Below are 8,469 nucleotides of genomic sequence, written 5' to 3' on the forward strand. Positions count from 1 at the left end.
CTTCCCCGGGGCGCCCGCTCCCCGCGATCCCCCGCGTCCGGATCTCCTTCTCGGGAGCTGCGCGGCTCCGGGGGTGCCAGCCCCCCACGCACGCCCGAGGGGCAGGCGGGGTGGGGGGCGAGCGGCAAGAAGTTTGGAGACCACCGCGCCCCCGCGGGCCTGGGGCAGGCGGGCCGGCGGCGTACCTGGCGCGGCGGAGCTCCCGGCTCCCGGCTCCGGTAACAACGACTCCGGTGGCGGCCCCGGTCCCCGGCGCGGCTAGGCGCCCGTGCTGCCCGCCATCCCGCGGCCGCCGCACACTTTTTGCCCGCCTTTCCTTTTTTTGGTAGAAAATCGCTCCCGGGGCCGAGCGTTCGGCGCGCCAACTCCTCCGCCCTCCCGCGGTCCGGCTCCCGCAGCCCCCGGAAAAGCCAGCTTTCCTCCCGCCCAGCTCCGCGCTTTTTAATAAAATCCAGGTAGCGCCGGTTTAAAGAATCCCAAATCTCCATATACAGCCCGGGATTGGAAAAGGTACATTACACAACCCCCCTTTCAAGTTCCTCTCGCTGGATCTAAAAAAAAAAAAAAAGCCAGCGGGGGGGGGGGGAGGGGGCGTGGGGGAGGGGAGCGCTCGGCGGCTAAGAAACACGCATTGTTCCCGGGTGCCCGCCCCCCCTCGGGTCGGCCCCCGGCCGCCGCCCATTGGCCGCGCGCGCCGCCCATCACGCGCATGTAAACACCTTGGCCCACAGCCATTCCTATAAAACCAATTACGGACCTCGGGGCTCCAGCAGTTTCCAGGCTCCCCCTCGGCGGGGCTGAATGATCCAAACTGGTGGTGAGAATTTTTCCGAGCCGTTTCTAGGCAGCCCTCCTCCCCCCCCACCACCACCAGTTCCAGCCCTACCCTCCCTCACACCCCCCCTCCCCGCCTCTTCCTCCTTCTCCTCCCTTTTTCTCCCCCCCCTCCTTCTCCTCTCCTGCGTCTGGGCTTGGAAGTGATCAAAATAGGGGAAGATGGTTGTCGCCGCAATCCCAGGCGCGGTTTAATGGGCCGGCTGTCAGCTTCCTGCTCGGTGGAGGAGGTGACAAGCCGGACGAGCCGGGAGAGACCTTGGAGCCCGGCGAGCTGCAACCCTGCGCCCGACCCCCAGGTCTCCCCCCCCCTCCCGCCCTCCCGCCTGCCTTCCCGGGATTGCGCCTTTAGAACGCGCAGTGGAGACGCCAAAACAGACAAGGGCGGCTTTTTCCTTTTTTTTTTTTTCCTTCCTTTTAAAAACAAAGCAGCGATTCAGTCCCTCTTTCCCCCAGCCGCGGGAGCGCGGTCGGGGTGGGCTAGGCAGGCCGAGAAAGGCGTTTTCTTTGCCCCAGCCTGCGGGTCCCTCCCTGAAACGTGGTGTCAGATGGTTACTGATTAATATTTTGGAGAGGCTGCGGCGGCGGGGAGCGGTGAGTCTAATCTTCTAAAAAGGGGGTTCCTATAGAAACGCGGGCCAGGGCGCGGGCGCCCCTCCCCGCGCGGCCCGCGGCGGGGCTGCGGCGCTCGGCTCCGCGCGCCCCTCCCCAAAGCCCCTCTTGGCGTGGGCGTCCCCCTCCCTTCCACCACCACCCCCCAAAAAAAAAATCAGAGCAGAAAAAAGGATTAGATCGGCTGAGCGCAAGCTGAATCCCCCTCGATTCTGACATTTCAGCCTATTAGCATTTCTCCACGGGGCCTTCTGAAACCTATTAAAGTATAATATTAAAAACCTCTTGGCTGGGGGCCTCTCTCGCCTTCCATCCGCCGCGCCCCCTCCAGGGAGGGCGAGACCGGGAAAAAAAAATCTGTTGAGCTCAGAGGAAGCGGCTGCCAAGCCTAAAAGTGCTTGGCTGGCCACGACAGCGGAGGGGGAGGGGGCCCCAATCCCCCAGACTTTGTACTTTATTTTTGCGCTTTCAGCAAAATCCTTTCTGGGTTGAGTCTCCAGGAGCTGTTCGAGGCCGATCTCTACCTGGCTTGGGATTCAAGGAGGACAGACCCCACTGGAAAACTGTTTGGGGAGGGGGAGGGGAGCCCACGTAACCTTTTCCGCAGCCCCGCAGGCACCCAAGCCGGGCTAGGCGTTTACCTACCCTGCAAGGGCAGAAATCCTAGCCGATCCTGCCTTGGAAGGCTACCGTGGTAACAGGATTTTAATGAAAACAAGAGAAAAGTCCGCTCTGCGAACTCAGCGTTTCCTCTTAGCTCCTTTTTTTAAAAAAAGAAAAAATCCATTTTTAAGGAACTTGGGTTTTTTTTTTTGTTTTTTTTTGAAGGGAGAAGAAATGAGCTAGTGAGCGGCCCATTCGTTCTATTTTTTTCCACTTTTAGGGGGGTGTGGGGGGAGGGCTGGAGGACGAATGGGGGGGAGAGAATGTCTAATTTAATTCCAGGATAAATTTGAGGGGGGGGAAGTTGAGCCTCTGGAGGGCAGTTTCAAGTTGCCCTTCCTGGAGCCTCCCGCGCTGGTTTCTAGGCTACCCACTTTGGAAAGCTAGAGACCGGGGTGGGGGTGGGGGTGAGAGAGAAAAGGAACGAAAATAGCCTGAACCAAGGGGAACCAACGGCGGTGGCCGCGCATGGAGCTGGGCGCGCGGGTGTCAGTGGCAGCCAGGGCGGCGGGAGGCGCCCAGTGCGGCCTGGAGAATTCAAGAAGACGGAGAGAGAGGGGGGTTAGAGAAAGGAGGTATTGTGACTGTGTGCCTTAGGGGAGGGGGGGGGTGTCTGCAAAAATGAAATAAATGCAGTCGAACTGCATGGGGCTGCTGGGAGGGGCGCGCAAAGCACCCGAGTCTCATCCAGAGGCCTTTGTGGGGGTCCCAGTAATCCCTCCCATCACCTCCCCCACCCTGGTCGGAACACAGGCCTGATCCCCACCCCCTTACCCTGCCAGCCCGGGTATGTTATTTTAATATAGCACAAGGGGGCAAAAAATGTTATCTTGAGACCGTTGGGGTGGAGAATAATAATGCAAAGGGTTTTGGAGTAGGGAAAAAAAAGGCCTATTTTTATAAATGTTTAATGTTTTCACCCTGGATGCTCCAAGACGCCATAATTGTGACAGCGGAGCTATGTGTGTCCATAAATCATTTAGTTGCTAATAAAAAAAATCTGCCTATTTGCCCTTGGATTTGCCAATGGTCTGCGCCTTTTTTTTCAAGTGCGCGCCTTGTCGGCGTGGCACAACCAAGTCCGCATTTTACTGCAGCCGCCCACCAAGGTAGACGGGCCCCCTCCCTGCTGGAGTCTTTGCGCCCGGGCCCCCTCGGGCCCTCCTGGCACCCGCGCTCCCCGGCGCTGCCACGCGGGCACACCCGCAGCCAGGGCGCAGGAGGCAAGGAGACGCTGGAGCTCGGGGTTCCCAGCCGCGAGGTGGGGCGCCAAGGACAGACCCTGTCCGCCACGTTTTTCCAGGCTGTGGAGTCCACAGGGTGCGGACCAACCCAGCCACGTCTTTGATCTTTGCCCCCTCTCCTCCGCCTCCAGGAGTCCCCGCAATCGCTGGGTAAACAGCAGCCAGGAGCCATCTTGGGGCGTGGGACGCATCCCAAGGGCAGTGGAGACTGCAGCCCCGTCCTCTTGGGGACCTCCTCGGGTATCTAAGGGAAGGTCATTGGGCAGCCCAGCCTGGTTTCAGGGGTCTAGGAAAACGCCCTCTGGGCCCTGATGGATATACTTAAGCCCTACGATTCCTTGGCCACCGCACAAGCCACGCGTCCCCGCCGCCATCTTCCGCGCCCCACCCCCATCCCCATCCCCACCCGCCTGCTTGTTTACCCGGCGGGGATCAGCGGCCAGAAAACGGTGTTGACACAGAGTGAGTGAGTGAGTGAGTGTGTGTGTGTGTGTGTGTGTGAGAGAGAGAGAGAGAGTGTGTGTGTGTTGTACTGACTGTGCGGAAAATCGGCTGGGAATGTGGGAGTAGGAGGGTCTCCACGCAGCCCCAAATTGCAGATTGTGGAAAACCCAACCAAGCCAGCCTCTGCCCGGCCTAGCGCGGTTGTCTGTCCGTCCACCCCACGCCAGACATCTCTGGGGTGTCCCGGACTGCCACCTCCCGCCACACAATCCTAAACTGCTCTCCCCCCTCGCTGTAAAACCAAAGGACAGGCCAACCTTGAGTCCCGCGGCCTCCCCTGCCCGCCGCGAGCCTGCGGGCCCGGCCGACTGCAGGGGACCCGCGTCCCCCTCACTTTCCTGCCCTGTGCGAAGTGGAACCCCGCGCTTCCTGAACCCTGGCGTCTCCGACCGCGTGGACACCTTCTCCTTTCTTGTGCTCCTCCCCCAGGAAGAAGGGGGGGGAGCCAAGTGTCCATTCCTAGGAGAGGGCAACAAGGCCACCGCATCGCCCCAAACCGCCTTTCCTGGGGGTAAGGCGAGAATCAGAACCCCAAGTCCATCGGCCTCTAGGTGAGGGGACCCCCAAGAGACGGCCAGCTTCTGCCACCAGATGAAAAGGCCACAGTCGGGTCCTCCAGGCGCGCAGGTCCTGAATCTGGCCACTCGGGAGCTCCCGACGGGCGCCACTAAAACCCGGAGAGGCCTCACTCGGGACAGCCGTCCTCTCACCGCCCCGGGCCGGCTGACTCGGCGGGCGCCGGTTCAGCCAACGCAAACCAAGAGCCACCCAGACCCGCCGGGACGACCGGGGAGGAGGCGCGTCGCGCCCCGCTCGCCTCCAGGACCCCGTCGCCTGGCGGCCGGAGCCGGGGCCATCTCGCCAGGCCGGGCCCGGCAGATTCCGGCTCCTCCCGGCCCCGCCTCCGACCCTGGCCTCTTCCCCCGGCCCCTGTCGGTCGGGTTTTCCACTCCAGTGTTTGGCTCCGGAGGTCGGGGATGCGCTCGGTGAGACCATAAATCTCCGCGCCCTCGGCCGTCTCTGCGGCTTAGGCGCTGGCTTCCAAGGCCACGCCGGACGCCATACTGGCCTGGCCAAAGCTTGGGAACCCCGAGACTGCTCAGGAAGTCAAGCCTGGAGCTTTCCCGCTCGACACAGAAAGGGAAGAGCCTCGCCACTGAAAGTCACCACCATCCCCGCCCCGAGTGCCGGACCCCGAGGTGGCGCAGTCATGGATGATCACCACTTGGGGTAGGGGCGCTGGGACTGGCATCTCCCCTTAGGAAGCTCCGAGGGGCCGCCGGGATGGACGATCGGTCACCAGGCCGGGCGACTTCCCACCACCTCGGCAGACCTGCCCTGTACCCACGTCCTGAGAGCCCTGTGCGGGTGCACAGGGGACGTTTTCAGGGGGAGAGAGGGTGTCGATAGGCGAATGGGGTGACTGCAGGCGTGGGGCCCAGAGGCAGGGACTGACTCATCGGGTTCCCCACCTCCCTCTCCTGTGCCAGGGACGATCCCCCCCCCCCAAGCTTCCCACCTCCCTGGGTCTGCCACCAGCCCTGGTGCAAGTGTACAACCGTCAGGCCAGCGCGGGCGGGGGGGGGGGGGGGGGGGTGAGACACGTTTCCACCCGCATTCGGGATTAGTTCCACTGCAAGAGTAACCTTACGATTTTGTGGGCCAAAGGGGCGGGAAATAAGGGATGTGCCTTGAGGAGAGGATCAGCGCCTCGGGGAGTTTTGTAGAGGTGGGGACAGACAGTATGCCCCCCTAAGCCTTGCCAGATGTGGGGGGTGTTTATAGAGATACCCCTCCTTCCACGAGGAGCTTCGTTGAACACTTTCCTAAAATTGCAGTTGGACCTTCCGACCCCGGCCCCCATCCCCCGACCCCAAGGCCCCAGGAGAAGACTTGGAAAACAAAAGTGCTGTGGTTGGAACCCAAGGTTAAAGTCCACCGCTGGCATTGGGTTGTTTTGGTTGTTGTTTTTTTTAATTACTTCATTTTTTTTTCCCATTCCGGAATCTAAAGAGCCATAGTGTTTCTCCAAATAAACCACTAATAAATCAGCTCCCCGGTGGCTGGCGCACTGAGTGACCTTGGGAAGGTTTCCCGCTGGACCTGAGGGAGGATAAAGTGGGGGAGGGGTTCAATGTCAGCACCACAACCACCCTGCCCCCAGCAGTCCAGGGGGTGGCCAGGGACCTCTGTGAGTGTTTATTGTAGTATGTGTGTCCAGAGGGGATGGGGGAGACAGGGTTACCAGGTTGGGGGAAGCGAAGGCCAGGGGAGGCTTTTCTGCACAGATTGATGTGGGCCCCGGTGGTTTCCAGTACCACCTCCTACACTGGCCCAGGCCTTCTTTGGAGGCCTGGGTCTTTGTCTGGGTGTGACCGGGTGTGTTCATCGAGTTTGGGCGAGGTGTGACTAATGGGATTTATGGATGTCAGTGCCAGGGTGACGAATGGAGAGCTTGGCAGCACGTGTGTCTGGGGAGGGGTGCTGCACCTTAATAGGGTGTCGGTGCCCCCCCAGAGGGGGCTGCCCGTCTCCCAAGGCCTCCCTCCCCCACTCCCTGGCTCCCAGCTTTGTTTGGGCCTTCCCAGCTCCCTGGCTCTCTGGCAGGCCTATGCCTGCAAACCGCTCCAGAGCAAATTCCAGCGCAGGCCTGGGCCCTGGCCCAGTCCCCAACCCCCTCCCCCCATCCCGTTCCCCACGTGGCACCCTCAGATCTTGGAGGACGTTCCCACCCTGCCCCAGCCCTCCCATCTTCTCTGTCATTTAGGTGATGCCCTGCCCACCCAAGAGAAGAGACAGCAGAGGCTTGCCTCTGTTTTGTGTGCTGGGTATGGAACTCAGGGACCCATGTTAGCTAGACCAGTGCTTTAGGACAATGAGCTTCACAGCACCAAAGGAGGCTCCACCACCACGAATGGGTGGCTCACACCTGTAATCCTAGCTACTCAGGAGGCTGAGATCTGAGGACTGTGGTTTGAAACTAGGCTGGGCAGGAACGTCCGTGAGACTCTGTCCAATGAATCAGGAAAAAGTGGGAAGTGGAGGTGTGGCTCAAGTGGTAAAACACCAGCCTTGAGCAAAGAAAGCTCAGGGGTGTTGCCCCAGTCCCTGAGTTCAAGTCCCAATATTGGCAGGAAAAAAAAAAAAAGGTAAAGGTTCCAGCCAATGGAACACTCCTCACAAGCCCATCCTACTGACCTGCTTCCTGGGGATTTTCTCCAGGCGAAACTAGAAACAACATAATGGGGGAGCGGGAGGCAATGGAGGTCAGAGGTTAATGGAGTCTGGTTTGGCCTGAGGTGGCTAGGGATGGTGTGCTGACAAGCTGAGCACATTCTACTGGAGTTCTGGAAGGCAGGAGTAGTTAACCCTGTTTAGTTCTACAGATCCTGGAGAAAATTGGGTTTGGGGTAAGGCCAAGCATGATGAGTCACATCTGTAATCCCAGCAGAAGCAGAGACAGGAGAATCAAGAGCTCCAAGGCTTCCCTCTCCTGCTGCTGTGGAAATACATGCATGAATCCTTGAAGAGAAACCCAAAGCCTGGTGTAATCTAAGCTACTCTGAAGGCTGGTTGGGGCTGGAATGTAGTTCAGTGGCAAAGCACTTGCCTAGCAAGTGCAACTTCCTGGGTTCGAGCCCCAGTATCAAAAGAAAAGAAGGGGGGGGGGGAGTTAGCCCAGCAGGCAAATCCAAGAGACTCTATCTCCAGTTAACCAGCCAGAAGTGAAGTTGTGGCTCAAGTGGTAGAGCCCCCAGCCTTGAGAGGAAAAAAAAAAAAAAAAAGAAGCTAAAGGACAGCACTCTAACCTTAGTTCAAGCCACAATACTGGAAGGCTGAGGGGGTGGGGGAGGAATGAGGAAAAATTAAAAGCATTAAAGTCTAGGGGTGGGCTGGGAATGTGGCTTAGTGCTAAATTGCTTGCCTAGCATGCATAAGGCCCTGGGTTCGATTCCTCAGTACCACATAAACAGAAAAGGCCATAAGTGGTGCTGTGGATCAATAGAGCACTAGCCTTGAGCAAAAGTCACTCAGGGACTGCTCAGGCCCTGAGTTCAAATCCCAGGACTGGCAAAAAAAAAAAGTCTAGGGGTGTGACTCAAGTTTTAGAGCACCTGTGGAGCAAGATCAAGATTGAGGACTCAAATTCAAATGATAGTACCAAGAAAGAGAGAGAGTGAGAAAAGGAAGGAAGAGAGGAGGGAGGAAGAGAAAGCACACACTTTTAATCCTAGCTGCTCAGGAACTGAAATCTGGAAGATAGAGGTCTGAAGCCAGCCCAGGTAGAAAAGTGAGACTCTGCCTCTTAATTAACTAGCAAAATGCTGGACTGGAAACAGGACAGGACTCCAGTGGTAGGATGCCAGCTGTGAGCAAGAAAGCCAAGCTCAAGGCCTTGAGTTCAAGCCCATCTCCCCCCCAAAAAAAGTTGGGGTTCTGGGACTGAGTTTCAGGTTTGAGGAACCTAACTTCTTTTTCTGTCTCTGTCTGTCATCCACACACAGTTTCTTTTTTTTTCTTCCTTTTTATCCTTCTTTGGAATTTTCTTTCAAGCAGAAAATAAAAACATCTCCCACAGATCAGCTCCAGCTTTGAAACCTTCCCTCTTCCA

The 8,469-nt window shown here is 58.4% G+C and overlaps 1 protein-coding gene and 1 long non-coding RNA gene across 4 annotated transcripts in view; one reads left to right on the forward strand and one right to left on the reverse strand.

Moving 5' to 3' along the window:
- Positions 1 to 534, reverse strand: part of Tnrc18 (trinucleotide repeat containing 18) — an 85,619-nt gene extending 85,085 nt beyond the window's left edge. For all 3 annotated transcript variants that reach the window (XM_070033475.1, XM_070033476.1, XM_070033474.1), the window contains exon 1: positions 186 to 534. The gene's annotated coding sequence lies outside the window, so the exon portion shown is untranslated. The remainder of the gene's footprint in view (positions 1 to 185) is intronic.
- A 3,113-nt stretch (positions 535 to 3,647) lies between these two features.
- LOC138834775 (uncharacterized) lies at positions 3,648 to 5,933 on the forward strand. Its single transcript, XR_011374256.1, has 2 exons — positions 3,648 to 5,087; positions 5,696 to 5,933. It is a non-coding gene; the product is annotated as an uncharacterized lncRNA (long non-coding RNA).
- The last annotated feature ends 2,536 nt before the right edge of the window (positions 5,934 to 8,469 follow it).

Source organism: Dipodomys merriami, unplaced genomic scaffold, assembly GCF_024711535.1.
Source record: "Dipodomys merriami isolate MVZ:Mamm:240054 unplaced genomic scaffold, mDipMer1.0.p SCAF_22, whole genome shotgun sequence".
Lineage (NCBI taxonomy): Eukaryota > Metazoa > Chordata > Mammalia > Rodentia > Heteromyidae > Dipodomys > Dipodomys merriami.